Source organism: Odocoileus virginianus, chromosome 5 (genome assembly GCF_023699985.2).
Source record: "Odocoileus virginianus isolate 20LAN1187 ecotype Illinois chromosome 5, Ovbor_1.2, whole genome shotgun sequence".
Classification (NCBI taxonomy): Eukaryota; Metazoa; Chordata; class Mammalia; order Artiodactyla; family Cervidae; genus Odocoileus; species Odocoileus virginianus.
This window is the reverse complement of record NC_069678.1, coordinates 65,193,817-65,199,816: the sequence shown is the minus strand read 5'-3', so window position 1 is coordinate 65,199,816 and position 6,000 is coordinate 65,193,817. Positions and strand designations below refer to the sequence as shown.

Here is a 6,000-nt window from a genome sequence, read left to right as displayed (position 1 = left end):
ACAAGCTGGCGCTCAGTGTATCGCAGGCAAATGCTGCTACATTGGTTTCTTTCCTCAACTAAATGAGAAAAAAATAACCTCAGTTATACTTAGAATTTTACGTTGGGTCAACAGATGAAGACACAAGGGAGAGGTGACAGAACGGGGAAGGAGAGGTACAGAGAGGGACCACGCAGATTGGACCAAATCCTTTCATCAATGTCCTTCTTTAGTTTCCTTGATTTCAGGTCTCCTCGCAGCCCGGCCCTCCCACACCGGTCCAACCAGGTCTCCCCACCACTGGGCTTTCGTCTACCGTCTTGACCCCCAGGCCCCACCTTTTCCTGGCGCCTTAGCACTCCCTCGCCCAGCAGAACTTCACCTGCGGAAAGTAGAGAAGCTCACGCCCCTGCGCTACCCCGCGAGTCGGCCGCCAGCAGCCCCAGACTCGCCTCCCGCCCCTCCCGCGCCACCTCGGCGCCCCGCCCCGGCCGGGGAGGGCAGGAGAGAGGGGAGGGCCTGCCAGGTGAGGTCGCCCGGGGCTTCTCACTTCCGCCCAGGTGAGGGAGGGCTGACGCCGAACCTGCCCGCCCGCCAGCTCCGGGCTCCCACCGGCGCCTCCGCTCGATCAGGTAAAGCGGGGGGCCAGCCGGGCAGGCGCGCGCTGCGCCGCGGGGACCCCGCGCCTCGAACCGGACGGGGCCGCTCTCCCCGCGTCCGGAGCCTCCCGCTCTGTCCCGGCGCGCTCTCCGTCACTCGTCCGGGAAGAGTGGGCACGGGAGACCCTGGGCGCCGCTGGGCGCTCGGCCAGGCCGCGGAGGGCGCGGGGTGCCGTCCTCCTGCGTGGGGCGCTGGGGCCCCACGGTGATCCCCGCCCCTCGGTGCTGGGCTCGCCGGAGGCCGCGGGCCGCGCAGCCGCCCCGCCGCGCCCTGGCGGCCCTCAAATCTCGGCCCTGCTCTGTACCGGGAGAGGCCGGGACCAAATTTTGCACCCATATGGGTGCCTGCGCTTCGCCCCGAGAGCTGGGCAGAGTCGCCCCAACTGGTGACAGTGAAAGGAGTGAACAGGTGGTGGCCTGCTCGGGGTCCCGGAGGACGGGGTGCCCAGGTCCCCATCTGGTTGCTGGTGGTCACGTAGCCGAGCTCCCAGGCCGACCGTCAGGCCTAGGCTCTGCTAGCCTCACTCTTTAGGTGGGGAGGACCAGGCGGAGAGCGCTCTGCCTCCAGCCTTTGGGGAAATCGCAGGATTCCTGCTCTAAGTCAAGCTCAGCAAAGCATTTTCACATCCTTTCCCCTTACCTCCTCCAAGCATCTCAACCCTCCAGGGACACCTAGCAAGCCGAATTAATCTCCCCCTGAAGTGTTGTCTTGGCACTTTGTCATATCTCCAGATGGCTCTTATCACTTTGGATTTGAATTAGTTGTTTACTGGTTTGTCTGCGAGATTGAGAGGGTGGCCTTTAAGGACCTTCTCAGCTGCGTTCAGAGTCTGGCCATTGGTAGGTGTGCAATAAACAAATGTTTCTTAAAAGAGCTGAGAAGACTTCTGGAGACCTAGAAAATAAAGACGTCTGTTACACCGAGTATGTTAATACCACTTGTAGGCAGTCTAAGATCCTAGGCTGTCAATTTATATGCTCAAAGCTTTTGAAAGGAAAAGCTAGGGAGGAGTGGAGGTAAAAACTAAAATCGGTTCGTTTTGCAATATCTGAAAAAGTTAGGCAAGGTAGCGACTTTTAGCTATAGTGAGTTTGTCTGTTTCTAGGCCCCATACCATCTTTATAAGAATTGTTCAAAATTTAAAATAAGAAAATTAATAAGTAACAGAACTGGATGGTTCTTTACATATAGAATTTATAAACTGTGTTCTAAAGAAATTTGCCCTTCTCTAATTGAGATCCTATTAAGGGCTGCATAAGGTGAGCTTGTTATATCAGAATAATGGTTGTGTTTAAAGTTGGAAATAAATTATATTAAGCCCTCATTTGTGTTTAAAGGTGCTTTAATAAGTTCTGGTCGTGTATTAATAGTTTTTATAACTATGAAAGTGAAAGTGAAAGTCACCATCGTGTCCAGGCCAGAATCCTGGAGTGGGCAGTCTTTCCCTTCTTCAGGGGATCTTCCCAACCCAGGGATTAAACCCAGGTCTCCCGCATTGCAGGTGGATTCTTTACCAGCTGAGCCACAGGGGAAGCCCCTTATAGTTCATAACTATAAAGTTAATGTAGTTATTGTAGAAATAATGGAGATAATTTTCAGGAAAGGAACTAAAAGCACACACAAACACACCTACCATTGAAAGTAAGCACTAATATCATTATGGTATCTTGCCTATCATTGAGTATTCTTTAAAAGAAAAATCTGTGTATTTTCCCATGATGAATTCACCTTTTAGAACCTTGTGATTCTTAGACAGTGGCTCAGCATTCAGTAGTCCTTGTAATTGCATTTGTATTTAAGAGCACTTAATAATTATCCTTTAACTAAACAACCAAGCAGTCTATCTCTGCTTTGTTAAACTTTAACAAAAATACATTAGGTTGGGGAAACTAAAGTGGGTTTAATTTGTTTACTCAAGATTTTGCTCACCTTGGTAGTAGAATAAACTTTTTGAGAAACAGGTCTATTCCACCTTAATTTTTGAGATCCCTTGACCATTGCTGTTTGCCATACCCACCCCTTCCCGCCCCCACCCCATTCAGATGTTTTTGAGTAGAGTTGGATGCCTTTTTAAAAAGCATTCATTCTAGGTTCTGGTGCTAATGGAGAGAGAAAAATGAAAAAGACCTGGTTAGTTTTTGTGTTTGCACAACTGTGTAGCCTGCAGAGTTTGTAGACAGCAAATTAAGTCCACCTACCATATAACTGTTGGCAAGTCACTTGACTCTGCCCCTGTTTTCCCATTTGTAAATAATCTACCTCACTGAGTTTGGGGAGGTTGAAATGAAATAATGTTAAAGAATGTGTCTTATAAACCGTAAGACATTCTTCTCCCGCTTTTTGCTCATCCACTGAGATGTTGAATTCTGATAGAATGAAGGAGTTTGTTGTTTTTATTGGGAGAAACCACTACAATATTGTAAAGTAATTAGCCTCCAACTAATCAAAATAAATGGAAAAAAAATAAAGTTATTTAGAAGCATTAAAAAAAAAAGTCTAGTTTTAAAGTGGTCTCATTTTGATCTGCTCTGCTCAGTGCTTTGGTCACGTCCAACCCTTTGTGACCCAATGGGCTGAAGCCTGCTAGGCTCCTCTGTCCATGGAATTTTCCTGGCAAGAATGCTGCAATGGGTTGCCATTCTTTCCTCCGGGGCGGCGGGGGGTGGTGGGGTGGTGGTGGTGGTGGTGGTGGTCTTCCCAACCCAACCCAGGGTTCGAACCGGTGTCTCCCGCATTGCAGGTGAATTCTTTACTGCTGAGCCACGAGGGATGCTCCCTCATTCTGACAGTTACTTTGATAAAAGGTGTCGAGGCTGTATTAGCTGATAAAAGTCTTTGTTAAAAACACTATACAGAGATCTTTCTGAAAAAACCTAGGTTAAAACTGCACTGACGGCATGGTTAGCCACTTGCTTTTGTGATTAAGCACTTGTAATAGGGCTAGTTGGGGTTGAAATATATAAATAGACTGTAAGTATAAATAGACATCAAATTTTGAAGACAGTGTAAAAACCTAAATACCTTAGTTTTAATATTATTGACATATTGAAATGATAATTTATATATATTAGGATAATTAAAATAACCTGGAGAAGGAAATGGCAACCCACTCAAGTGTTCTTGCCTGGGAAATCCCATGGACAGAGGAGCCTGGCAGGCTGCAGTCCATGAAGTTGCAGAGTCAGACATGACTTAGCAACTAAATGACAACGACAATTAAATATATTATTTAAATTACTTTTACTTGTTTCTTTTTGCGTTACATGTCGCTACTAAAAAATTTTAAATTACATCTGTGGCTCACACTATATTTCTATTGAATAGCAGTGGGTTAGGATTCAATATATGTTTATCCTTAAGAGGGTTTGGTTTACTGAAGCCCTTACATTTTGATTTATAAATTGATTTTTTTTTAAACTCCCAAATTTAGGCATCCCCACTCCCACCTCCCTTGTATTCATTGCATTGGTGAAATTTTTTTTAGTTTTTTGAGAAGCAACTACTACTGACTACAGAAGAAAAATCGCAGCTAAAACAATTACTTGTTTTTTTGAAGCCCCCAAATAGCTTATATAATTTTAATTGAAAAGAGATATTAATAATAATAATAGTGTGTGCGCCGTTGTTTCAGTCGTGTCTGACTCTTTGCGAACCTGTGGACTGTAGCCTGCCAGGCTCCTCTGTCTATGAGACTCTAGGCAAGAATACTGTAGTGGGTTGTCATGCCCTCCTCCAGGGTATCTTCCCGACCCAGGAAGATACCTGGGTGTCTCCTGTATAGCAGGTGAATTCTTTACTGCTGAGTCACCAGGTAGCTACTGTTTATTGAATCTTCACTGCATTCAGGCTGCTTTATAATCTCTTATTTAGTCCATCCAACTATAGATATGTAATACTTTTATTAATTACTTTATAAATAAGGAAGCTAAAATATAGGAGAATTTTAGCAATTGGCCACAAGAACACAGAGCTGGTTCCAAGAATGGAACCCAGGTCTCTATGATTTCAAAGTTTGTAAACTATAGATTCTCCTGTATTTTGAGAATTGATTATTGAATCACCTGGAAAAAAGTTGCTTATCAAAAAAGATATTTAGTTCTAATCCCTTGTTTGTGTTAGTGACCAGTAGGGAATGCTCAACAGGAGATTAGGTGAATGAATCATGAATTCCTACTAATCATGTAGTTACAGTGAATGAAAAGGAGCTTGTATATCATCATGACTAAATCTTAAAAATGTAAAATTGAGATAAAGCTAAAGGATAAACATATAGTATAATTGCCATTTATATAGTTTAAAACCCTGCCACCCAGTAATATTGTAAACAAAGGTAGTTTATGTTTGAAGAATTTCAGATTTGAATTGTCTCTATATTGACTGCGTGCATTTGTGAAGCTGCCTTGTGGTTAAATGAAGTTAGTAAAATCTCTGTGAAATGAGCATTCTCTAATATTGATCTTAAAACAACAAACCAAACCACTGTTGCCCTTTGCTTTGATGGTGTGCACATGTCTGGTTAGCAGATAGCTTTGAGGCCCAGGTCTGCAGCATTTCAGGGACAGACAGACCTGTTTTCATTTAACTTTAGCCCTTAATTGACAGGCATGATGTTGATAACAGGGCCTGGGTAAGGCTTCTGCAATGGGAAAGGCAGTCCCTCACCGTATTATTTTCTGGAACTTGAAATGAAGCTTCAGGAGGGAGTGTGGTAGGAGAGGAAGATGAAGTAAGTAGATGTTGATGGTCAAGTTTACAAACGTTCTTTCCCTCCCTGTTGAAAATGTGAAATCTCTGACTCTCATTTTTGAAGTAGCTAGTTGCTGAAAAAGCCTTCAGCAGTTGACCTTCCCTCCCCACAAAGTGGCAGTTGCAGTCTTCCTGTCATTACCCTTTCAGAGTGCTTTCCCCTTAGTTTTTGAAATTGCAAGATCTTTTCTGTGTTTGCAAAAAGATGATACATTGTTAAGATAAATGAGACATTATACAGAATGATCCTGCAGTGTACATAGTAGGCACCCAAAAACTAGTTACTTGATTTAATGACAGATGAAATGGATTTTGGGAAAAGGTCAAGAGAAGGGTGAACATTAGTGTGAAAGGTGTCTGAAGCAAGTGCTTAGTCGTCGTCCAACTCTTTTCAACCCCATAGACTGTAGCCTGCCAGGGTCCTTTGGATATGGGGATTCTCCAGGCAAGAATACTGGAGTGGGTTGCCATGCCCTCCTCCAGGAGATCTTCCCAACCGAGGGTTCGAACCCAGGTCTCCCACACTGCAGGTGGATACCATCTGAGCCACCAGGGAATAGTTTGGCCTATTTCACAATTTGTTCGGATTGTTTTGAGTATCACAAGCATCCCAAA

At 44.5% G+C, this 6,000-nt stretch overlaps 1 protein-coding gene across 8 annotated transcripts in view; it reads left to right on the top strand.

Moving 5' to 3' along the window:
• Positions 1 to 481: 481 nt before the first annotated feature.
• PATJ (PATJ crumbs cell polarity complex component) overlaps positions 482 to 6,000 on the top strand; it is a 368,893-nt gene continuing 363,374 nt past the window's right edge. For 4 of the 8 annotated variants that reach the window (XM_070468067.1, XM_070468062.1, XM_070468070.1 and 1 more), the window contains exon 1: positions 483 to 611. The gene's annotated coding sequence lies outside the window, so the exon portion shown is untranslated. Of the gene's footprint in view, positions 612 to 6,000 lie in introns of all 8 variants that reach the window. The other 4 variants (XM_070468068.1, XM_070468064.1, XM_070468063.1 and 1 more) reach the window with 2 other exon arrangements.